This window comes from Schistocerca gregaria, unplaced genomic scaffold (genome assembly GCF_023897955.1).
Source record: "Schistocerca gregaria isolate iqSchGreg1 unplaced genomic scaffold, iqSchGreg1.2 ptg000248l, whole genome shotgun sequence".
Classification (NCBI taxonomy): Eukaryota; Metazoa; Arthropoda; class Insecta; order Orthoptera; family Acrididae; genus Schistocerca; species Schistocerca gregaria.
The window spans coordinates 493916-521251 of record NW_026061757.1 but is presented as its reverse complement, the minus strand read 5'-3'; the positions used below and the strand labels follow the sequence as shown (position 1 = coordinate 521251).

General features: G+C 44.6%; 1 protein-coding gene across 1 annotated transcript in view; it reads left to right on the top strand.

Annotated features, from left to right (window-relative positions):
- LOC126305103 (rab effector Noc2-like) overlaps nucleotides 1-27336 on the top strand; it is an 817922-nt gene that overhangs the window by 298787 nt on the left and 491799 nt on the right. Inside the window, exon 3 of the mRNA XM_049992015.1 lies at nucleotides 25050-25100. The gene's annotated coding sequence lies outside the window, so the exon portion shown is untranslated. The remainder of the gene's footprint in view (nucleotides 1-25049; nucleotides 25101-27336) is intronic.

Sequence of the window (27336 nt, the reverse complement as noted above, 5' to 3'; positions counted from 1 at the left end):
TCACTTAATGTGTATTAATTTTGTGCAGCATGAATATTTCCCATTCATTCATCAATGGACCTGGCAGAAGAAAATTAAGTAACATTCAACGAGAATCGTTACAACCGTAACCGTGGTGACGTTGGACTTCTTGTCATATTGCAGATATTTCTGCCGAAACTTGACATAGGGATACACTGAGACAGGTGAGATTGTTACAGAAAAGAAATGGTACAATTTTTAACGTAGTTTAGACTTATGCTTCAACACAAACGAAAGTTGAGGCAGAGTTTCGATTGTGGGAGCCACTAATCGACAATGGCGGAATATATGTGGACAAAGCCTGTCACAAATGGAAAGATATTTTAACAAAAATAATATTAAACTGTTATAGAAGTCACTTACTCTAGTCTTTAGCGTATTAGAAATGATACGGCAAGATCACGGAAGACGAAGTAATTACCAAACTTGCAGAATAAACAAGGAAAACAGCTCGAATTTTAAATACACTATATAGAGGCAGATTGGGAGTTGTCATTTAGTCATGAGAGAGATTCAGTACAAACATTGTCTCGAAATTTGGTAGAAAATCCGAAGAAATTCCGGTCGTATGTAAAATACACAAGCGGCAAGACGCAGTCAATATCTTCGCTGCGCAGTGCCGATGGTACTGTTATCGACGACTGTGCCACTAAAGCGGAGTTATTGAACGCAGTTCTCCGAAATTCCTTCACCAGGGAAGACGAATGGAATATTCCAGAATTTGAAACACGAACATCTGCTATCATGAGTTTCTTAGAAGTAGATACCTTAGGGGTTGCGAAGCAACTCAAATCGCTTAATACGGGCAAGTCTTCAGGTCCAGATTGTATACCGATTAGGTTCCTTTCAGATTACGCTGATACTATAGCTCCCTACTTAGCACTCATATACAACCGCTCATTCACCGATAGATCTGTACCTACAGATTGGAAAATTGCGCAGGTCGCACCAGTGTTTAAGAAGGGTAGGAGTAATCCATTTAACTACAGTCCTATATCATTGACGTCGGTTTGCAGTAGGGTTTTGGAGCATATACTGTATTCAAACATTATGAACCACCTCGAAGGGAACGATCTATTGACACGTAATCAGCATGGCTTCAGAAAACATCGCTCTTGTGCAACGCAGCTAGCTCTTTATTCGCACGAAGTAATGGCCGCTATCGACAGGGGATCTCAAGTTGATTCCGTATTTCTAGATTTCCGGAAAGCTTTTGACACCGTTCCTCACAAGCGACTTCTAATCAAGCTGCGGAGCTATGGGGTATCGTCTCAGTTGTGCGACTGGATTCGTGATTTCCTGTCAGGAAGGTCGCAGTTCGTAGTAATAGACGGCAAATCATCGAGTAAAACTGAAGTGATATCAGGTGTTCCCCAGGGAAGCGTCCTGGGACCTCTACTGTTCCTGATCTATATAAATGACCTGGGTGACAATCTGAGCAGTTCTCTTAGACTGTTCGCAGATGATGCTGTAATTTACCGTCTTAGTAAGGTCATCCGAAGACCAGTATCAGCTGCAAAGCGATTTAGAAAAGATTGCTGTATGGTGTGTCAGGTGGCAGTTGACGCTAAATAACGAAAAGTGTGAGATGATCCACATGAGTTCCAAAAGAAATCCGTTGGAATTCGATTACTCTATAAATAGTACAATTCTCAAGGCTGTCAATTCAACTAAGTACCTGGGTGTTAAAATTACGAACAACTTCAGTTGGAAGGACCACATAGATAATATTGTCGGGAAGGCGAGCCAAAGGTTGCGTTTCATTGGCAGGACACTTAGCAGATGCAACAAGTCCACTAAAGAGACAGCTTACACTACACTCGTTCGTCCTCTGTTAGAATATTGCTGCGCGGTGTGGGATCCTTACCAGGTGGGATTGACGGAGGACATCGAAAGGGTGCAAAAAAGGGCAGCTCGTTTTGTATTATCGCGTTATAGGGGAGAGAGTGTGGCAGATATGGTAAGCGAGTTGGGATGGAAGTCATTACAGCATAGACGTTTTTCGTCGCGGCGAGACCTTCTTACGAAATTTCAGTCACCAACTTTCTCTTCCGAATGCGAAAATATTTTGTTGAGCCCAACCTATATAGGTAGGAATGATCATCAAAATAAAATAAGAGAAATCAGAGCCCGAACAGAAAGGTTTAGGTGTTCGTTTTTCCCGCTCGCTGTTCGGGAGTGGAATAATAGAGAGATAGTATGATTGTGGTTCGATGAACCCTCTGCCAAGCACTTAAATGTGAATTGCAGAATAGTCATGTAGATGTAGATGTAGATGTGGCAACACAGACCGTAATGCCTAATAACGCTTCGACAGCACGTGTGGGAGCGGCAAGTCGTAACGTCGGCACCGGACATGTGTGGCCTCTACTCCAATGCCTGTCAACGAAAAGGTTCTCGTGATTCCACGGAGTTAATTGTAAGCCTGGACATAGCAAGTCTGACGCTAAAGTAACGGAGGTCAGAGAATGCTGTCATCTGTCATCAGACTGCTGCTCCAATATTTGACGAATGAGAAACAGCTCAAGCGAATGAAATGAATGAGACAATAAGACTGAATGTTTCTGACCGTTTTATAGCCTGGATGGTGTGCTTCCGCGAATAAAAAACATAGCCGACTTATGGTTGTCATCTCCACATGATGACATTGCGAAGCCACGGACATAAATGTCTCGTCGGCCGGGGTGGCCGAGCGGTTCTAGGCACCACAGTCTGGAACCGCGCGACCGCTACGGTCATGGATTTGTGTGATGTCCTTAGGTTAGTTAGTTAGGTTTAAGTAGTTCTAAGTTCTAGGGGACTGATAACCACAGCTGTTAAGTCCCATAGTGCTCAGAGCCATTTGAACCATTTTTTTATAAAATACAATAATGAATGACAATCTTTTATACCAATATCTTTAGTTTTCCGTAAGAAAATCATTCTGAACTTTAGTCACAATAATGTCTCTCGTATTATTTTAGTTAATTAATTAGAGTTTGTATTTGGTTACTAATCTTCAAAGGTCGTACAGAGCTTGTGCTTCATCCGATTTCAAACAGAAATGCACAAATGCACAAATTCTGGAAATTGGAAAACTGTGAGATGTAAGAAATAGGAGAGTTAATTAGAAATGTAATTACAAAGAATATTAATTACAGAGGAAGACATAAAAATAAATAGCAAATGAAAATACATCGCTTGGTAATAACTTTTAAGCTGTTTCTCGAGATAGTGAGGTCTTCTGTTACTGGCTTTCTGGATTACTATTCTTTTAATTAGGAGCATTGATTTTTCATGCAAACATCTCTGCAGTCTTAAGTTATTTATTTCTAAGGACTTATTACTTCAGTTTCTTGATTAGTTACTTAATTTAGATTATGTACATAATTTTGTCAATGACAACAATCCACCGATAATTAAGACAACGTACGCCCTTCCAGAACATTCCACACGCTTTCGCAATGAATATTAAGTTTTTCATCAAATAGGAGAGAATGGTATATATAAATACACACATACAAGGCCTTAGGAAGCACTGAATTGTCCGATAACTATCCGGATGCATATAAAAAGGTGGTATCGGGCATTTGATATGAATTTTGTTGAAGACTGTATCGTTATAAGGTGACGGAAGAATTTATCCAGAGGTAAGACATTGCTTGTCTGAGAGCAGAGAAATTAACGACAAACAATCACGATTTACATCATGACTCTTGGCTTGTTTATCAAGAATTGCTCGACATGGCTTCTGCAGATACATCTAGTACCACGAACTTCCAGCATACTGGAATAACACTGTTATTGCGATGTAACTGTTGGTTTCACATTTTTGATGTTTTTTTTTAATTTTCGGAAGTACCAAATTGACTATCTGTTAAAGATGTAATTTGCATCTTTGGCTTGGGTTTCGTTCTATGGACATCTAATACCAGTTTACATGGATCCAGACCCACAGACCAGCCAATACAGCTGGCCTGCGTGAGGATTGTGGGAATGGCAGAATTGGTAGCGCGTTGCAGACAGCAGACTGTGCCGGTACAACAGGAGTAAGGGAAGGTCAGGGCAGGGAAGGCAGTTCCACTTCCATAGGCTTCCACGTCGTGATCCCCTCACCAACTCTCCAGCGAGCAGTGGCGTGAGGACAGAGGTCGTACTGGGCACTAGAGCCATGCGCGAGGTCGTGACACATTGCTGGTCGTGACCCTGGTGTCCAGGATGGGGATTGGAGGAGGAGGCGGTAGTCCGGGCGCCGATGGCAACTGTAGTCGCCACAGTAGCTGGTCGTAATGGTAGAGCATACTTATGTGCCTGGCCACTACATCAAACAACTGATGCTCCTGGTGGCCAATGACGACCTGTTGTGTTCATTTCAGACGCCTACTGAGTGGGCGTGCCCAGACACGGGCGTCCCATGTGTAGGCGGGCTTGTACGGAGACCGTATATGCTGCGTGGGATGTAGTAGTTCTAAACTATGCAATGACTGCACTTACTCACGACACTGACAGGGCAGTATCGATGTGTTGTGAGGAAGTCGTACAAGATTTCCTCAGTATTCGATTTCTGCAAAGACTTCCACACCTTTGTTTGAAACTTATAGACCCCCCCCCCCAGCCCCTGTGTTGTAGGTGGGGTGAAAAGGGCAGTGGTCAGTTGTTTGACACTGTCATAGCAGCAGAAGACTTGCAGTGCTGTCGACGTAAATTGACACCCATTATCTGGCACCAGGGTACGTGGCATTCCCTCTGTCGTAAATGCTATCAAAACGGTATGTATGGTAGCAGGGGCCATAGCTGATAGTATGGATGTCAGGACAGTAACCGTAATGTGCTACATCCCCCGATGTGGGGCATGAAAAAGTTGGATGATGTGAGGCTGAAGCAGGGGCAGTATGACGACCCAGCAGTCAGAGTACTGCAGATAAAACTTTCCACTGGGCCAGGTCGCGGGTGTAGTTGAATACAGCGATATGAGGCCTCCGACTGGAACGGCCCCTTTAACTACAAACGGTAGCGAGGGCGGTCTATAAAATTTAGCTATCGCTAAAGGCTTCAAAAAGACGTGAGGAGTAAAATTACATATACACCCTAGCACTGGTTCGAAAATCTGTTTCCGCGAATTGCAGAGAGCGTCAAGGTCAGAAAAAAAGTACAATTTCATCTTCTAGTTTGACTTGGCCCACTAATTTGAATCAAAAATCCATAAGGTATCTGAGCGGAACAGTAGGGGAACGTACAACTAAGGACTCTAATACACGTACCACGTTTTTGTTCTCGTCTGTCAGTGACATTTCTGCTAGGAGGGGAGCGGCTCTGTGGCAGTGAGATACGACACGGAACCGATCTCTCTGTAGCGAAAGAGAGCAGAGTTCCCATTCATTAATGACACGGCAGCGCAGGAGTCCAGCTAGAACCCCACGGACTGGTCGGAAAGCGTAAGCTGCAACGTAAGTTTCCACGGGAACGGGAACCTACGTGCTCGAAATCGTAATGGTGTGGACTATTGACCATGTGCTGATCCTGATTGTGTGTCGGGCGTGCCGCTTTTTAACCTAATGCTGCGAGGCGGCCCCACTTGCCGGACACCCAACAGTCGCCTGCGAGCTACAGGCAGCTGCCGCAGCCAGAGCAGGACTGGAGGACCTTCAACTTGCCGTGAAGCATGTCGCGCCGCTGAGGAGGGAGTGAATTTCTTACCTGGCTTTTTAACGTTACAAGTAAAGGTCAGTCGATGCTGAAGGGTGAAGGGGTAGCATGATGATTGATGAACTTAAGTCTATAATGTGCTGACGGTGTCGTGGGCTTCCATAAACTTGGATGAAATAACTGCTACAATATAGTATGAAAGGCAACTGAAAGAAATACGCAATGAGATTAACAGATGTGACACTTCTTTTCAAAGACAATAATTACACTGAAGTCGCTGCGATTCTTGATGGTCCCCTGGATATTACAAAATGCCGGGCGTGGTTATTAATTGGATGTGTGATCACCAAGAACAGCGTGCATGCTCTGCAACGGCCGGCCGCGGTGGTCTAGCGGTTAAGGAGCTCAGTCCGTAACCGGGCGACTGCTACGGTCGCAGGTTCGAATCCTGCCTCGGGCATGGATGTGTGTGATGTCCTTAGGTTAGTTAGGTTTAAGTAGTTCTAGGGGACTGATGACCACAGCAGTTAAGTCCCATAGTGCTCGGAGCCATTTTTTTGCTCTGCAACAGCCACTGTGCTGGTCATAAGGCTGGTAAGGAGTTCTTGTGGTGGGCGTTGCATCCCTCCACCAATACCACTGACAGCTGCTGTATGGTTGTTGGTGCATGTAGCAGCGCTGCAATATGTTTTTGAAATACCACCTGAACGTGGTCGGTGGGGTTTAATTGGGGGGAACGTGCAGGCCAGTGTACTGGCCGAATGCCCTCTCATTCCAGGAGTTCCTAGACTGGGTTTGCTCGACGCTGTCACTCATATAACTGGAAATAGAGCCCAAAGCATCCCCAAAAAGAGACATATCAAGGAAGAGTACAAATTCACAATAATGTTGGCTACAGCGTTACAATAACGTTGGTCGTTGAGTGCCTTGTGTTCAAATATCTGGGGGATCAGTAGTCCCAGTCATCTTAACACAACATCTTAACCACCTAAACGGTTATGTTCGACAATGCTGGATGTACCCTCACATGACGAGAGGTGGGACTATGTAGTGCACCCAGCAACATTGTCGAATATGGGCGAACGGATTGGCCTGCCAGTGCGATGCCCTTAAATCCCATTGAGGACATGCAGGATCCGTTGGGATTCGTACTGCAGCATGTCCCCATGCACCAACGACCATTCACCAGTTGTCAACCGCACTGGTGCAGGAATGGTACGCCGTATCGCAAGAACTCTGTACCAACCTTGCGGCCAGCACTTTGCAGTGCACGCAGTGCAGTCTGTGATGACCACCGTTGAGAAGCATCCTCCGGCTTTTGGGATAGCCAGAGGACCATCATAAACTGCGTTGGCTTCAGTGTAGTTACTGTATTTGAATAAAAGTGTCGCTTCTGTTCGTCTTACTGGGTATTTCATTCACTTGCCTTGTACTGTAACAGTTCTTTCCATGTAGGGTTCATGCTTCGACGATCTGTGTTACTTGCTAGTTGGCACTATGGGACTTAACACCTGAGGTCATCAGTCCCCTAGAACTTAGAACTGCTTAAACCTAACTAACATAAGGACATCACACACATCCATGCCCGAGGCAGGATTCGAACCTGCGACCGTAGCAGTCGCGTGGTTCCGGATTGAAGCGCCCAGAACCGCTCGGCCACCGCGGCCGGCTACTTGCTAGTGACACATGATGCAAAAGTTACTTACTTCCTCAAGTTTCGCACAGCAGTGTACTTTTGAAACTTGAATTTCGTTATTAAAAACATCCTGCGTGTCGGAAATAAACTGAAAAGATTTCGCAATATTAAGAATGACTGGTATCGGATATGGCCTATGCTTTAGCCCCTCCTTGTTGGAGGCTAGGTACACAAACGCGAATCAATGATTCCGCCCTTTTGATTTCTGACCAACATAATTCAGTGGCCTGAGAGACTACCGGCTGCCCATGCTACGGTAGGCAGTTCAAGTTTGGTATGATACTGATTATAATGAGGCTAACTGCTTCAGGGTGTGTCTGACGACCGTTCTGTTCAGTTAAGAGAGAATATAGTTCACTAAGTTCAGTGAAAGTCAGATCACTAGACCTTGAGAGAAGTGGTAACTTTTTAACCACTTCGTACAATAAGCTGCTTACTAGAAAGACTACAAGAAAGATAATGCAGTTCAGAACATCGGAGGTAGACCTCCCCTTTCTCGAAGCAACAAAAGAAGGGGTGCTCAGTGGAGAGGGGGGTGGGGGCTAACCGTGACCACAGACTGACGTTGATGCTGCTCTTGAAATAGGAGACGCAGGAGAGTATCATTCCGTTCTTGCTGCCGTTGTTCTTGGTACTACTGCTCCTGCAGTGACGGCTGTTGGTGGTACAGCTCCTCTTGGGCTACAGATTATTGCTGTAGTTGTTGGTGCCAAATATCCAGCAACTGGCATCCATAACAGCTGCACTGCTCGCGAATATGTCGCCGAAACCACTATAGGGTAACACCTCGTCGCCACAAGTAATAAGCGTAGAGTTATTGTGTTTCAACACTATTGTAAAAATATTGTCACTACTTAGAAAGTTCCACAAAAATTGGGCAGCCTCCTATACTAATGTGTAATCCTATATATAAAAACGAGTTGCTCCAGAGCCAAAAACGAGAAGGAAGTTCAGGAGCACTGTAGATTCGAATTAACACAAAATTAATTATTTCAGTGAATTATATCACAGATTCTCTTCAAATGATTGAACAATTAAACAGATATCAAAGAATTATTTTTCGAATATACGTAGCTACATTGCAGCATTTGTCACAGATCAGTTCTAAGGCTAAAAATTCATACACTTCAAAATGTATGATTTGCCATCACAGATGAGGTCCACTGACGCAGTTGGTCGAATTTCGACCACCGGCGATACTAGTCCTAATAGATGGTCTCATACTGCCAAGTTATTTATAAACTGGAGTCCACTTCCTGTGCTTCACGTTTTTTACCGGGTAGTGAATTACAATACTTGCAGTCACACAGCTTGGAGAAATTTGCCAAAAATCATGTTGCAGCACCTTCAGATGCTAAGAATAACTTTATAGTTGCACAAGACATTTTTCATTTACGGGATAAGGATATTAGCTATTACCAGCAAGCTATTTTTTACAATTACTGTACGGAGATACTGCAATTGTTAAACTTCTTAAGCCTGATAATGATTACTAAATACCATAGCTGGTAACAATAACAGAGTCTTTCATATCAGTTTGTTAGGTGGCCATGTCATTTAGATTTTTGTATGTTATCGATGTGCATATCAGAGAGAGCAAGTTACGTCACTGTTGAACAATCTTTGGCCATGTCGTCACACAGTCTTTGCCTGTGCGCAGTCTGCTACATTCTTAGCTGAAGTGTGGTAGGTGATGGACGTATTCTGTAGTTTTGTGTTGTGATTGTATCTGTTAGATGAAGAAAGATTTTTTGTAAAGGACAGCAGCGATGAGTATGATGTACATACTGGAAGGCGAAAAGGGTATAAATTTTGAATAATGTTATTACTTTTGAAGAGAAGTAGTCTGCCCGATTGGACACCACCACTGCGCTGCTGGGACTGATTATTGTCAGGTAGTTAGCCAGCCGCGGTGGCCGTGCGGTTCTAGGCGCTTCAGTCCGGAACTGCGTGACTGCTACGGTCGCAGGTTCGAATCCTGCCTCGGGCATGGATGTGTGTGATGGATTAGGTTAGTTAGGTTTAAGTAGTTCTAAGTTCTAGGGGACTGTTGACCTAAGATGTTAAGTCCCATAGTGCTCAGAGCGAAGCCAGCTAGTTAACTTGCTCAGAACTGAGAGAAAGACCACTCCACTTTCCTGAGTCATGGAACAAATTAACTGATTAAGGTGTTTGATTTTTATAGAAATTCTCTTGTTAAATCATTGTTCATTTTGTTGAGCGTAGTACTGTTCAGACCAATGTAAATATGTGAAGATCGCGCAAAGCTTTACTCTGTCTTTTTGAATACATCCTTCAGTCTAAAAGTCGTCGTTTTGCAATATCTCCCCATCCCGCTGTTCAGCACTACGCAACACCACAGTGCACCAAGTGGTATGCAACCCTTTGAACATAGTTTGGAAGTTTTATTTATAAGTAGAGACCTAGCTTAGCCGCTGCCTGCTTGCTGCTTGCTGTTGTGCTTTCGAGCAATCTGCAACAATGTTGTCAAGACGCGAGGTGAGTGAAATTTTTGATGAGGGCCAGATAATTGTTTTACTTCAGTTGTCCCTTGTTATAAAGACAAATTTTATTCAGACCAGTTACAGTTTAATTCAAATTAGGTTCTGTTCAGTCAAAGGTTAGTATACGACTCTAAGTGGGGCAACAGCTTGTGGGAACATAGTTTTAGTAATGCATAGATTTTTATACAGTGGGAGGTAAATTTGGGCTAAATTTCATGTAGAAACAAATATGGTGGGAAGGTTACAAGTTGACGATAGTACACCACGACTCGGTAATTGGTGCTTCCAATCATTATGATACACAGACGTCGTTCTTAAAAATGTTTTGGAGAAAAATTTCTGAGTCTGTCTTGAAACTTGTGAACCTGAAAGACCGTCGGGATGTTGGTACTGTTTTACACAGTACCTTTACAAACAAGGTGTTTATACCTGCACTGCATTAATAATGTCGTTTGCACTCTTTCTCGTAATGTCAATAAAGCGTTCATCAGTTCTTGTCGTAACGGTTTTGTACTTTTTTTCCACTTAGTGAAGCGTTTTGTAAATAATGTAATGTTGTACGTCTGATTTCATTGTGGCTGGCGGCCACGATAATTTGATTATAATCGCTATAGCGGTGGAAAAATAGAATTAGACAGGAATAATAATAACAGTCGTAATTAAATTTTTTTAAACTTGTCTATTGATGAAACGAAAGCTGATACACTACATTTTACTCTTCCTGGACACTGAAATATAGTAAGTAAGTAATCAATAATAATCGATATAATATTGGGCAGTCCCTACTGTTCTTGGACAATTTGTAATTTCTCTCCACGTCACGCTGTGGAATAACCTTGTTTCAGGGGTCACAGAACACATTGCTTTAGCCTTTTATAAACAAGGTAAGGGATCTTACTCCACATCTAAGAGCATTTAAGACCCGTCTGCTTTATATGCGAGTCTTCGTTGTGCCTAACAAAAACCTCTCCGATGCCTCGTGGAGCGTATTTCAAGTTTGTGGAGTATCTGCGCTTTAAGTTGCCTCGTTGGCCTTCTCGGAAGTAGTCCCAGAGGAATTTATTCTACCCACCGACTTTTCGAGGCCATTGAACTCCTCCGTAATGGGGCCATTCGGCGAAATTGCATTTCCAGCAATCGGGTCGTCCCTGGCGCCTTAGGCTACGCCCTATGCATCCAAAGACATCGCAGCGGCAGACAATGTGGCCTCCTAACTCTGTTATTGGCTCACCATAGAGGCTTCCCATCTGCGAAAGGCGTGGCGAACACCGAAGGAAAACTTCGAACGTAAATATGAGGTCATTACCCACCAACACTTCTATGTTTATTCTCCATGTGCCAGACTAGGGCTGTTTGCAGGGAAAGTGATACGTTATCCGCCTGGCACTGTGATTTGATATCATTTAACTTTTTTGTGTCCTGTTGACACATGTTAGACAACGGCGTTACGCAAAGGGTCAGTGTCATCTGTGGAGTAGTTTTCATTACGTTGATTTTTAAAACAGTTGTGTTGTGTGTGTTTGGATCAAACGTACGCCTCAGCGTCACAAAACTTTTTGTTTTCGGAGAGTTTCCTTCGACGGGAATTCAGCCGAATTTGTCGATAACTACGAACATTGTTGTTTATTTATTTAGTTCTTATTTTTTTATTCGCATTACGCAACGTACTAAGGGCTACAGCTATCACCTGCCGCCTAATTATGTTCAGATTTTTCTAGAAAATACTTTATGCTTTACCAGTGAACGCCCGATTCATTAAAGGATCGAACTCCCATGCATAAAACAGCTTCAAACATCTGATTGCTTTACAAATGAGTTAATGTGTTAAATACTAGTTTTTAAACATGTAAACAATAACAAGTTTAAGAAAGGTTAGATATTATGCTTGCAGTTTGTTGGAAGTCGCCAAGTGCTCTAGTTGTCAAATACTGAATGAATATGATCTGAGTAATTTGCGCGCCGTGAGATGAGCTGTCTCAGTATATACACACAGCATCAAATTGTAATTCTTCACTTTGTTCATCTACGACACCTTCAGGTTCGATGAACTTCTTTTGCAGTACTTGCATCCAAACCTCCAGGTGTCATACACCAAGATCGGTACCAGACGTTGTCTGTCGATAGAGTATCAACCAAACCCCAATTTACTTAGTACTGAGTGTTGTCCTCCAGCAGAACGGGCGTAAAGTTTAATTGAAAGTAAAACCAGAGCTACGGAGCACACGGAAAGCATAAATGTGAATAACAAAGAATTATAGCTTCCGTGGGGAAGCTGGTAGAGATTATAGTATGGAAGGTCCTCGGTTCAGACCCCAACGATGTCATTATTTTTTTACTGTATTGAAAGTGTTATATGTGACTAATCATACTTCTGCACATGTGCTGCAATTGTTTCCATTTTCTACTATTCCGATTGTTTATGTTCATTCTGTTAAACTACAAATACACTATCTGCTTCACATCGAGTGGTGTCCGTTCTGACTCACATGTCCGACAGAACACCACACCATTCTGTACAAATGTACTCTATAGGTTTGCTATCTTCAGCTAACGAAGCGAAAGCAGACATCCAAGAGAACATTGCTAGTAACTCCCAAAAGTCCTTTTACATGTCAGGAAAATGTCTTCCCATATAACAGTTTCACTCGTAAAGAGTTAAAAAAAAGTTGTTAGCAGTGGGGTTTGTACGCAGGACCGTTTGTACGACGATCTCGCGCATTACCAACTCACCCAAGAGAGATCTTCAACGCAATTATTCACGCTTTACCTATCACCCGTCGTTCTGATGTTACTCTTAATTACCTTTTAACATTTTCTACTGGACGACAGCAGACAGCACGAACTAAATCGGTGTTTCGGTTGATACTCTATCGACATACAACGTTTGGTACCGATCTGGGTGTCTGACAGCTAGGGGTTTGGGGGTCAGCAAATGACGCCATGAAGAGGGAAGCGAGCGTCACCTGATCCCAAACACCGTTTCGTCAAGAAGGTATAGTAAGAGCAAAAGAGCGCTTATTCAGGAAGCTGACGATGTGAAAGATCTGACCAGTGCCTCCGAAGGGTGAGGGTTGGGCTAGGCTCCTTCAGCAGTTGACTAAACGAGAAAAGCAGAACAAATGAAGACATCGGCACCCACTGCCGACACCTGGTTACTACACCATGTTGTCTCTTCTGGAATGGGGGTGATGATGGTTGGGGGGGGGGGGGGGGGTTGCAGCTTTTTGGGAAACACTGGCCGCCAGACTCTCATAAATACGCTTCCAAACAGGCCGTCGTTGTGAGATGTTCTTAGATGCTCGGCGACATTCCTGTGCACGACCGTATGTAGGAGTATGTGATGCTGACTATGGTCGTCTTCATCAGCTGCTGAGTTGGAGGTGGTGGCTCCTGCACTATCTAGTCACATACCAAGGACTTCATAGTAGCAGCCAACCTCCTGTGGTGGGAACCATATGTAGATGACTTCGCCTTCGCACCGCAGGATCGCTCTCAGGGTGACCACCACCTGCTCGCTGCCACCTCTCCAGTGGGTCATTGTTTGCGCCCAGACTGGGAGCGGTCCAGTCTCTCTCTGATTATGTATACTGGTTCCTGAAGGTTACTATTGTTGCTGATCACCGCCCAGTGTGGACATCTACACTTTCGACTTCGGCTGTGCTGCATATTACAGTCTGAACACAGACCATTCCGATTTGATACGCGGCGATTACTGCTCAGACAGGCTACTACGAGCGGAGTATGACACAAAGTTTCGCTGATGCCACAGCTTGTCGCCGCCGCCACGTGCTGTACTGGTTCCCGAGAAGGCAGTTACGACAAAGGCGTTTGGCACACAGGCGTTCACCAACGCCATCGAGGAGCAACACCTTCCCGTCCGCTATAATCCCGTCTCTTTACTGAAATGAACAAAGGACTATGAAATACACGACGTTTCATTAACTGCTGGCCTAGTACTTCAGCCTTCACCACCTCCTCACCCCATATACCGGCGAGGAAGCGGTACCTCCTGACCTTCGCGAGGCCGAGTCTTCCACCGCCATGGGGTCACGTCACGACCCCAACAACTTATTATGCCAATAATTGATCAATAACTATGTGAAATATGGATATCAAACTTTTGTTGCTCCTGAAGCCGTTACACACGTAACCTGCAACTGAAACCGTGCACCGTTTTAGCCATTTACTAATATACCGGGTGGTTATAATGAAACTTTCCTTTCACGTTACAACACGGAAACTAATTACCGTGTCAGTACCAAACTTGTTAGCATTAGTGCATTATTTCCGTGCGTCACAGCGTCACGGTCCAGTTTCAACTTTGGCCAACTGGTACCGTGAACAGTCGTCGTGAATCATAGTCTCACACACCTGACCGATCGCAGTAAACTTGTTGACGTGTCTACATGTGCTTGTACAAAAGGAGCAGGGCACTATTGATGAAGCTCTATTATCAAAACAACAGTAATGCTGCAGCTGCATTTCGAGAGTATCGCCTGCTGAAAGGATTACGGAAGGGTGCTCTTTCTCCTCTTGCTCTGCGGAGTACGATGAAGAAGTTCGAATCAACTGGAGATCTGGCCGACGACCGGTTGCAACACAGGTGGTTGATGAAATCGCTATTTCTATGGCAGATAACCCTGCGCGCAATTCCCGATCGTGAGGCTGTGCGCATGCCATGTTACGACAGTTGAAAATCACGTGGTCCACTGTACGGAAGGTGCTTCGAACTGTCCTCAGATGGTATCCGTACAAGATCCGCGTCGTACAGCAGGTTGCACCGCAGGACGCACAACGACGTGTTGACTTCGCTGTCTACTTACTCGCAAGGATTGAAGTTGACGAGGGCTGGCCCTGGACCATCGTATTTATTCTGATGTGGCTCAGTTTTCTCTGACGGGTGAGGTGAACACGCAAAATTTACGAGTGGGTGGGATCTTCACCTCCAGTCACTGTGCATGAAGTTCGTCTGTGTGTTGAACGTGCCACTGTATGGTGTGGCTACACGGCTACGTTCGTCATTGGCCCCTTCTTTTTTGAACAGATTGGCGCTCAAGAACCAAAGACCTGCAATTTGACTGGCGAGCGTTACTGCAATATGCTGTGCCTGCATGTCATACGCGCTCTACAGGAGAGAGACGCATTGAACACAACAGTTTTCATGCAAGATGGGTTCCCATCTCACATCGCTCGCGAAGTTCACCCGAAGCACATTTGGAAACGACCTAATTATCAGCCGATCCCTTGCAAATGCTTGGCCAGCACGATCATCCGATCTAACTCCCTGTAATTCCTGGTTGTGGGGCTACTTGTAGGACAGAGTTTACCAGGAGAACATTCACGCATGTGTTGATCTGAATCCCATCGTATCAAGATAGGTAGCCAGCATACCTACGGAGATGCTTCGGTCTGGCGTGCAGAGTGCAACCCTGCGCTTTCCGACTCTTCTGGACGCTGATGGCCGCCATATTGAGCCCCTTTAGTAGATGTAATGGTTCAAATGGCTCTGAGCACTATGGGATTCAACTGCTGTGGTCATCAGTCCCGTAGAACTTAGAACTACTTAAACCTAACTAACCTAGGGACATTACACACATCCATGCCCGAGGCAGGATTCGAACCTGCGACCGTAGCAGTCGCACGGTTCCGGAATGCGCGCCTAGATGTAATGGAACTGGTATATAATGGTATGATGCACCATAGCACCACATTAAAAGTCTTTCAATTGAATTGATTCTGCATTATTCCGTGTTATAACGTACACACACGCACGCACCCGCCCACACACACACACACACACACGTACATGTAGCTTTGAACTTACCGTCACATTCACGTTTAACGTACTTAGACGTCTACAATTTTTATAGTAATAGCAATAAAATACATGAAGGCCTCAGCTGTACATAGTGGCAAGCGACACTCAATGTAAAACTCAATTATTAGTGGCAAAACGTAATAAGTGATGCGCTTTACACGTATTAGTTGAAAGTTATACGATAATACCATGGATATCAACTCTACCTCTAAATTCGGATTGTAGCTGCTGGCGACTTCGGCACGACGTGTGCATGTAAACAGTGGTAAGTGCCACGAACATAGGTGCCTGTAGTCATAATGAGTGTTGTATTTGTGCCAAGTAAATGCTTTCCAGAGACGAAAAGTACGAATCGGAGTACGATGTGGATAAGTAACTCCGATAAGGATCTTGTGCTTCAATGGGCCTGAAAAGATGTTACTGATCAGGTAAATGTGCGTATTTTGTTAACCAAGTGAGGAGTTTGAAATACCGTGGCTTACCACCGTTTAAGTGTTGTTACGTGACAGTGCAATGGCAGTGATGTTAAACGCCATCCTTAACATTGTTGAAGTGCTGTAGTATGTGCTTTCATTGGATTCTTATAAAGCATTAACTACAGCTGTATAAATTCCTCGTAAACCATCTGAACTAAAGTCAGTTTCGTATTTACCTGCATAGCGCATAATTACTGCTGATACGCATCCCAAAGGCCGGCGTTGCTTATATATTTATACTTGACGTATGTATGACGATATTAATGAGTACATACTAAAAATTATTCATTGATGTATTTTATTTTGATGCGCGAAATTGTGAGACATGTTGAGGATGTTAAGCGTATAGCTCCAAATTTCAATAGTTTCGAATGAATGTCACAAAAATTCATCCTTCGGAAGTGCACCAGCTCCTCACACTCTGCAAGTAGTTACAACTGATGCACATTATCAACGCAACAGTCATAGAGGTCGGAAGCGTGTAAAATATTCAGATACTACCACGCAAATGAAGAAAAAGGTACCTGAAGGAATGGAATATAGAACATACAGAGGCAGGTAAGGGAAGGGGGGGAGGGAGGTGAGGAATTGAAGATAAACAGACCCTATGGGTGAATACTCCAAAAATTGTTTCGAGCATGTAAGTGTAGAAATGCGAACGTATTCAATAATTTCTGGCAGTTGATTTACTATGACAGGAAAAATACCTACCTATAAGGTTGTTTATGATCAGAAAGTGTTTTTCGTAAACGTGACTTTCAATGCTGGTAAGTTACTGGTAATTGAAGTTACGTGCACTCGGCTTGCAAGTAAAAAGTGTTAACTACCACTAACGAAATTTTAATATTAGTATTCCAGGTAGCATTCACAATTTTAAGAATATTTATTTACGATCGATATACATGAAAACAATGAAGTATCTGGATGCAAAAATGGCATTGGATATATATGCAGTATCTTATTTATGGAAATTTATTTAAACTTTACTGCACAGTTTCTCGAAACAACAAAAATATGCTTTCGATTGATTACAGCTTAGGTCTTCAAAGCTTTAATTCAATGATAATAATAATAATATCTTTACATTGATGAGAAGTATAGTGCTTTCTTTTTTTATTAGGAGGGAGTCACGATCGCCTCGACGCCTTCCATCCTCACCCCCGGAACCGCGCCTGCGTGAAAGCAGCTTCGAACGCAACCAAAGGGAGTGTTATAAGACCATTACTATTCAGATTATATATTAGAGATTTAGTTAATAACGTCGCAAGCTCAGTGAGGCTGTTCACTGATGATACTGATGATTATAGAGCCGTAGCAACGTTAGAAAATTTTAACGAAAAGAAGGAATGCCTGCAAATAATCGAAGATTGATGCACGGGATGACAACATGAATAAATATTACGTATTACACATCAATATGTGGAAAGATCCGTTTTTGTTTCTTTACGCGATGTACGAACAATCACTGGAAAGAGTCACATGCATTAAATATCTGGGAGTGTGTGCACGGAACAGTTTAAAGTGCGACGACTGCGTAAGACCAATTACAAGAAGGACTGTTGGGTCAAACTGAGTTTCGCTGGAAGAATCCTCATCAAGTGTCGTCCGTCCACGAAGAAGGTAGCTTAGAAAACGCTCTGTCAGGAATCCTTATAACTTAAGAGTGTCAGAGAAAATGGATATGATCCAAAGAAGATATTTTTGCGTCTTGTCACGGGTTCGTAGAATAAGCATGAATTCGCCAGGGAAACAATCATCGAAATCCAGTGACAGGCGCTATAAAGAAATTACATGAAATGAATTCACAGCTCCGAATATGAACAACCATCGACTGCATAATGCAATGAAGATCATGAAAATTTGTACAGGGCCGGGACTGAACCCGTATTTGCCGCTTATCGTCTGCGGTCACCTTACTGTAAGCTATCCGAGCACACTTCTTGGCTAGACCCAAACCTTTACATGTCGTCAACCAATCCCCTACAACTTGTACTCGTACATCCATTACTCGTATACAGTGAAGAGCCAAAGAAACTGGTACACCTGCCTAATATCGTGTAGGGCCCCAGCGAGCACGCAAAAGTGCCGCAACACAACGTGGCATTGCCTCGACTAATATCTGAAGTAGTGCTGGAGAGAACTGACAAAATGAATTATGTAGGGCTGTCCATAAATCCGTAAGAGAACGAGAGGGTGGTGATCTGTACTGAACAGCACGTTGCAAGGCGTTCCAGATATGCTCAATAATATTCATGTCTGGGGTGTTTGATGGCCAGTGGAACTGTTTAAACTTAGAGAAATGACACTCTGTAGCAATTCTGGACGTGTGGGATGTGACATTTTCTTCCCGGAACTGCCCAAGTCCTTCGGAATGCACAATGGACATGAATGGATGCAGGTGATCAGACAGGATGGTTACGCACGTGTCACCTGCTAGAGTCCTATTTAAATGTATGAGGAGTCTCATAGTACTCCAACTACACACGCCCCACACCATTATAACGCTTTCACCAGCCTTAACATTCTCTACCTACTTGCAGGGTCCATGGATTCATGAGGTTGTCTCCATACCCCTACACATCCATCCGCTCGATACACATTGAAACGAGACATGTCCGACTAGGCATCGTGCTTAGAGTCATCAACAGTGCAATGTCGGTGTCGACGGTTCCAGGCGAGGCGTAAACCTTTGTGTCGTGCAGTCATCAAGGGTACACGAGTGGGCCCTCGGCTCCAAAAGCGCATATCGATGATGTTTCGTTGAACGTTTAGCACGCTGACACTTGTTGATGGCCCAGAGCTGAAATCTGCAGCAATTTGCGGAAGGGTCGCACTTCTGTCACGTTGAATGAGTCTCTTCAGTCGTCATTGGTCCCGTTCTTGTAGGATCTTTTTCTGACAGCAGTGATGTCGATGTTTTACTGGATTCCTGATATTCACGGTAAACTCGTAAAATTGTCGTACGAGGGAAATTCCCACATCATCGCTACCTCGGAGATGCTGTATCCCATAGCTCGTGCGCCGACTATAACACGACGTTCAAACTCGCAAAATGATGATAACATGACCTTTGAAGCAGCAGCAACCGATCTAACAAGTCCGACAGACACTTGTTGTCTTTCGCAGGCGTTGTCGACCGCAGCGCCGTATTCTGCCAGTTTACAAATCTCTGTATTTGAATACGCAGGTCTACACCAGTTTCTTTGGCCTCTGAGTATGTATTCGGTGCCGCCGAATAAATACAGTATTGCTGTACGTGTGTTGTTCAGAGTAACGGTGTATGCATTCCCGAAGGAACATAGCATCGTTCTTCTGAATAACACAGACAGTGCAATACTGTATTCCCATAAATGTGTTATGTACCACAAGATGTACCATCGAGGTAGTGATGAAGTGGGGATTTCCCCCCTAAAACCAATTCACGACTCTACCGTGAATATCAGAAATCCGGCAAAACATCAAAACTCCGACACCGCTACGGCCGGAAATGAGTCTACAAAAACGGGACCAACGGCGACTGAAGGGAATAGTTCACCGTGACAGAAGAACAACCCTTCCGCAAATTGCTGTAGATTTCAATGCTCGGCCATTAACAAGTGTCAGCGTGCAAACCATTCAGCGAAACATCATCGATATGGGCTTTCGGAGCCAAAGGCCCACTCGTGTACCCTTGATGACTGCACGACTCAAAACTTTACGTCTCGCCTGGGCCCGTCAACACCGGCAATGCACTGTTGATGACAGGAAACATGTTGCCTGGTCGGAACAAATCTCGCTTCAAATTGTATCGAGCGGACGGACATGGACGGGTATGGAGACAACCTCATGAAATCATGGACGCTGCGTGTCATCAAGGGACAGCTCAAGCTGGTGGAGGCCCTGTAATGGTGTGGAGCGTGTGCTGCTGGAATGATATGGGACTCCTGATACGTCTAGATACGACTCTGACAGGCGACAGATACGTAAGCGTCTTATCTGATCACCTGCACCGATTCGCTTCCATTGTGCATTGCGACGGTCGTGGGCAATTCCAGCAGCTCAGTGCGACACCCCACACGTCCAGAATTGCTAAAATGTGGCAGCAGGAACACTCTTCTGAGTTTAAACACTTCCACTGGCCACCAGATTCCCCAGACATGAACATTATTTAGCATTCTGAGATATCTTGCAACGTGCTGTTTAGTAGAGATCTCCACCCACTCGTACTCTTACGGATTTATGGACAACCCTGCAGGATTCATGGTGTCAATTCCCTCCAGCACTACGTCAGACATTAATCTTGCGGCACTTCTGCGTGCTCGCGGGGGCCTTACACGAAATTAGGCAGGTGTACCAGTTTCTTTGGCTCTCCAGTGTACTTTTATATATATCTTTCACAGAATAAGTGGATACTGTCCGCAAAATGGATAGCGAGTAGAGTTATTCGTAAAGAAATGATGACGATGATGTCCTAACGTAGGGCGTAACGTTTGACAGTACTAACAACGGAGGACTAAGCGATAAATTATGTTTGAAGTTCATTAGAAACCGTTAAGTGTTCTCATTGTCGAACACTGTGTGCGAAGATTCTGCATAATTTGCGCTGTTTTTGTTTAAAAAAAATCTGTTTCTTCGTGCGTTTCTCCTGAACTATGTGTCGTACAATGGTACAACTTTGCAGGAACATTTGAACAGTGGTAGCAAAATATGCTCCGAATGGAGATAGTAGTAAAGAAAAGATAAATTACAACGTCATACTTGATGCTGATATTTTACTCCATGACGAAAGAAATTGTAGTAAGCGATGAACTTATTTCCTCTCATTATTTTGAGGGGAATGTAACTGAGAAAAAGTTTAGTAAAGGTTGGAAATTGTGTGTAAAGTTTGTTGAAAGTCGCTAAATGGTATAATTATCAAGTACGAGATTAATATATTTTGGTTAATTGCGCACGACGAGTTATGCTGTTCTAAGACATACACACAGTGTCTAAATTTAATACTTGAGTATTCTGTTAAACGTTGAACGTAAGATTAGACCTCTTTTTGAGTATATTATGACAGCATTTTAAATATTTACATTGGGTCAGTAATTTTAATATGATATACTGAACATCGATTTTTTTCTTCTGTAAGCAGCTACACTCCTGGAAATTGAAATAAGAACACCGTGAATTCATTGTCCCAGGAAGGGGAAACTTTATTGACACATTCCTGGGGTCAGATACATCACATGATCACACTGACAGAACCACAGGCACATAGACACAGGCAACAGAGCATGCACAATGTCGGCACTAGTACAGTGTATATCTACATCTACATCTACATCCGTACTCCGCAAGCCACCTGACGGTGTGTGGCGGAGGGTACCCTGAGTACCTCTATCGGTTCTCCCTTCTATTCCAGTCTCGTATTGTACGTGGATAGAAGGATTGTCGGTATGCTTCTGTGTGGGCTCTAATCTCTCTGATTTTATCCTCATGGTCTCTTCGCGAGATATACGTAGGAGGGAGCAATATACTGCTTGACTCTTCGGTGAAGGCATGTTCTCGAAACTTCAACAAAAGCCCGTACCGAGCTACTGAGCGTCTCTCCTGCAGAGTCTTCCACTGGAGTTTATCTATCATCTCCGTAACGCTTTCGCAATTACTAAATGATCCTGTAACGAAGCGCGCTGCTCTCCGTTGGATCTTCTCTATCTCTTCTATCAACCCTACCTGGTGCGGATCCCACACTGCTGAGCAGTATTCAAGCATTGGGCGAACAAGCGTACTGTAACCTACTTCCTTTGTTGTCGGATTGCATTTCCTTAGGATTCTTCCAATGAATCTCAGTCTGGCATCTGCTTTACCGACGATCAACTTTAAATGATCATTCCATTTTAAATCACTCCTAATGCGTACTCCCAGATAATTTATGGAATTAACTGCTTCCAGTTGCTGACCTGCTATTTTGTAGCTAAATGATAAGGGACCTATCTTACTATGTATTCGCATCACATTACACTTCGCTACATTGAGATTCAATTGCCATTCCGTGCACCATGCGTCAATTCGCTGCAGATCCTCCTGCATTTCAGTACAATTTTCCATTGTTGCAACCTCTCGATACACCACAGCATCATCTGCAAAAAGCCTCAGTGAACTTCCGATGTCATCCACCAGGTCATTTATGTATATTGTGAATAGCAACGGTCCTATGACACTCCCCTGCGGCACACCTGAAATCACTCTTACTTCGGAAGACTTCTCTCCATTGAGAATGACGTGCTGCGTTCTGTTATCTAGGAACTCCTCAATCCAATCACACAATTGATCTGATAGTCCGTATGCTCTTACTTTGTTCATTAAACGACTATGGGGAACTGTGTCAAACGCCTTGCGGAAGTCAAGAAACACGGCATCTACCTGTGAACCCGTGTCTAAGGCCCTCTGAGTCTCGTGGACGAATAGCGCGAGCTGGGTTTCACACGATCGTCTTTTTCGAAACCCATGCTGATTCCTACAGAGTAGGAAAAGACATTATACTCGAACATAATACGTGTTCCAAAATTCTACAACTGATCGACGTTAGAGATATAGGTCTATAGTTCTGCACATCTGTTCGACGTCCCTTCTTGAGAACGGGGATGACCTGTGCCCTTTTCCAATCCTTTGGAACGCTTCGCTCTTCTAGAGACCTACGGTACACCGCTGCAAGAAGGGGGGCAAGTTCCTTCGCGTACTCTGTGTAAAATCGAACTGGTATCCCATCAGGACCAGCGGCCTTTCCTCTTTTGAGCGATTTTAATTGTTTCTCTATCCCTCTGTCGTCTACTTCGATATCTACGATTTTGTCAACTGTGCGACAATCTAGAGAAGGAAGCACAGTGCAGTCTTCCTCTGCGAAAAAGCTTTGGAAGAAGACATTTAGTAATTCGGCCTTTAGTCTGTCATCCTCTGTTTCAGTACCATTTTGGTCACAGAGTGTCTGGACATTTTGTTTTGATCCACCTACCGCTTTGACATAGGACCAAAATTTCTTAGGATCAGTACATAGAACGTTACTTTCGAATTCATTGAAAGCCTCTCGCATAGCCCTCCTCACACTACATTTCGCTTCGCGTAATTTTTGTTTGTCTGCAAGGCTTTGGCTATGTTTATGTTTGCTGTGAAGTTCCCTTTGCTTCCGCAGCAGTTTTCTAACTCGGTTGTTGTACCACGGTGGCTCTTTTCCATCTCTTACGATCTTGCTTGGCACATACTCATCTAACGCATATTGTACCATGGTTTTGAACTTTGTCCACTGATCCTCAACACTATCTGCACTTGAGACAAAACTTTTGTGTTGAGCCGTCAGGTACTCTGTAATCTGCTTTTTGTCACTTTTGCTAAACAGAAAAATCTTCCTACCTTTTTTAATATTTCTATTTACGGCTGAAATCATCGACGCAGTAACCGCTTTATGATCGCTGATTCCCTGTTCTGCATTAACTGATTCAAATAGTTCGGGTCTGTTTGTCACCAGAAGGTCTAATATATCCACCTTTCGCAGCAATGCAGGCTGCTTTTCTCCCATGGAGACGATCGTAGAGATGCTGGATGTAGTCCTGTGGAACGGCTTGCCATGCCATTTCCACCTGGCGCCTCAGTTGGACCAGCGTTCGTGCTGGACGTGCAGACCGCGTGAGACGACGCTTCATCCAGTCCCAAACATGCTCAATGGGGGACAGATCCGGAGATCTTGCTGGCCAGGGTAGTTGACTTACACCTTCTAGAGCACGTTGGGTGGCACGGGATACATGCGGACGTGCATTGTCCTGTTGGAACAGCAAGTTTCCTTGCCGGTCTAGGAATGGTAGAACGATGGGTTCGATGACGGTTTGGATGTACCGTGCACTATTCAGTGTCCCCTCGACGATCACCAGAGGTGTACGGCCAGTGTAGGAGATCGCTCCCCACACCATGATGCCGGGTGTTGGCCCTGTGTGCCTCGGTCGTATGCAGTCCTGATTGTGGCGCTCACCTGCACGGCGCCAAACACGCATTCGACCATCATTGGCACCAAGGCAGAAGCGACTCTCATCGCTGAAGACGACACGTCTCCATTCGTCCCTCCATTCACGCCTGTCGCGACACCACTGGAGGCGGGCTGCACGATGTTGGGGCGTGAGCGGAAGACGGCCTAACGGTGTGCTGGACCGTAGCCCAGCTTCATGGAGACGGTTGCGAATGGTCCTCGCCGATACCCCAGGAGCAACAGTGTCCCTAATTTGCTGGGAAGTGGCGGTGCGGTCCCCTACGGCACTGCGTAAGATCCTACGGTCTTGGCGTGCATCCGTGCGTCGCTGCGGTCCGGTCCCAGGTCGACGGGCACGTGCACCTTCCGCCGACCACTGGCGACAACATCGATGTACTGTGGAGACCTCACGCCCCACGTGTTGAGCAATTCGGCGGTACGTCCACCCGGCCTCCCGCATGCCCACTATACGCCCTCGCTCAAAGTCCGTCAACTGCACATACGGTTCACGTCCACGCTGTCGCGGCATGCTACCAGTGTTAAAGACTGCAATGGAGCTCCGTATGCCACGGCAAACTGGCTGACACTGACGGCGGCGGTGCACAAATGCTGCGCAGCTAGCGCCATTCGACGGCCAACACCGCGGTTCCTGGTGTGTCCGCTGTGCCGTGCGTGTGATCATTGATTGTACAGCCCTCTCGCAGTGTCCGGAGCAAGTATGGTGGGTCTGACACACCGGTGTCAATGTGTTTTTTTTTTTCCATTTCCAGGAGTGTATATAAGTAGCCCGCAATTGGCACAGTCCGTTTTAGCCTTTTATGATGTTTCTTCTACTCTCCCCCTGCCATCCCCCTCCCCAAGCTCCCGCCAACTACTAATTCAAGTCGGATTAACTTGAGGTTGATGTGTATTTTCTTCTTTCTATTTTCAGCTTCAGTAACTGAGGCCTCCAGGGGCTCCGAGGGCTGTCGTACAATACTCGGTAAGCCAAAATGCATGTTTTGCGGCATATGTAGTCCTTAGAGTTCTCTGCAACTATGTCGTCCTTTGCTCCGTTAACATAGATTTTAAATTTATGCAGTCGTCGTATATAAAGCTTATAGATCCTTTATAAAGCGATTTTCTTTGCGATTGTGAAGCTGACCCGTTACATCAACCCTAGTCGAAGATTCATGGCTTTCGTTTTGGTTTCATCAAGAGGATCCATGAAAAAAAAAGCTTCCAAAGTGTATAATGAACTGAATACCGAATGGGGAAAAATACGTGCCATCACCTGCAATACGGTTTCGTAATGTGCGGTGCAGGAATTGAAATAGGAGGAGAAAAAAGAGATACTCTGTGGTAATGTTAAACTGTTTAAATATCATTAATTAGACCTTTTATAAAAATTATGATGTATGAGAGACAGTTTTGCTACTCAAAGCTTCATTAAAGATTGGGAAACTATGATGCCTAGAAAGAATAGCCCAGGTGAATCCAACTATATAGTAAGTGTAGAACAATGTATCAACAGATAATGATTGTCTATAGAGAGATGGTACGCACAATAGCAGCGCTACTATTTTTTGTGGCTTGAAATAAGCATCACGCCAAGCTCAGTGAAAGTAGGATGTAGTATGTCACGCTGAAGTTAAGGAGCGTTATTGTGACATGTGGGGCAGGTGGAATGAGCAGAATGTTAGCTTGCATTGTTAAACTATGGCTGGATCAATGCAGCGAGTGTGCACCTGTCTGCGTCGACGGTCCTACGTCTGATCAGTTGCGCGCACGCCTTTTTACCGGCTTCCCTCGCCCAATGAACATACATTACTGACTATAAAGCTACATGAACGCTGTCACGAGCGTGCTGAGTGGTGAAATCAAATTTTGTTATGTGAGGACAGCTGGGCTCTAGGCCCTTCAGTCTGGAACCGCGTGACCGCTACAGTCGCAGGTTCGAGTCCCACCTCGGGCATGGATGTGTGTGATGTCCTTAGGTTAGTTAGGTTTAAGTAGTTCTAACTTCTAGGGGACTGATGACCTCAGGTGTTAGGTCCCATAGTGTTTAGAGCCATTTGAACCATTTGTTAGGTGCATCATGTTTCAGATTATCCTATAGCGATGGAATAGCCATCCACACCATAGTGGTGTGTCCAATCACGCAGCCTGTTTCATAGAGCAGCTTAATGGATAAACACAGAAATAAAGACTTGTTTTGCTGAGTAGGTGCAGGGTGGTCAGAAACAGTCGGAAAAGCTTGCAAGGTCTTGCAGGGTACGTTCTGCTGAGAGGTAGATGTTAAGAAAGAAACTTCGATACACTGCCGTTTCCGGAGTTGATTAACATTCAAGTTAGCCAATCACGGCGTTGCGCTCGCAAATTCAAGCAGCCTGCCGGACGCTGTGTCGCCAAACGTGTGCTTCATTTGGTTTTCTGAAACCGAACGAAAGAGCTAAACAAAAATTAGACATGGGACGGTAGTAAGGATCGAACCCGGACCAAAGGCTGAGCACTCTCGTGCACCTTCATCTATGCTATGGTAACTACTGTATCTAACTGTATCTGACGGGCCTGTTGAATTTTCGCGCACGAAAGTCTGGTTGATAATTTCAATGCCAATTCACTCGGGAACGGCGCAGCGTATAGAATTTTTTTCGTAATAATTATTTCTCAGCACAGCCTACCCTTCAGCACACGTAAAAGCATTTCAGACTGTTTTTGACCACCCTGTATGTATTTTGGAAGTTAGTGTATTGTTTTTGACCAACGGCCTTGCCGCAGTAGTAACATTCGTTCCAGTCAGATCACCGAAGTAAAGTGCTGTCGGGCTGTGCTAGCACGTGGATGGGTGACCATCCGGTCTGCCGAGCCCTGTTGGCATGTGGGGTGCACTCAGCCCTTTTGAGGCAAACTGAGGAGCTACTTGATTGACAATTAGCGGCTCTGGTCTCGGAAACTGACGTACGGCCGGGAGAGCGGTGTGCTGACCACATGCCCCTCCATATCCGAATCCAGTGACGCCTGTGGGCTGAGGATGACACGGCGGCCGGTCGGTATCTTTGGGCCTTCATGGTCTGTTCGGGGGGGAGTTTAGTTTAGCTATAGTTTTGTTTTTAGGTAGGTGACTAGGTTAGTGCTCTCGTACATTACGTTTCTCGTCTTGTAACTACGGAAATCTAAGATACATACTCCCATCAAGTCTTCGTATTTTAAGTCGATAACTTAGATAGTTTACTAAT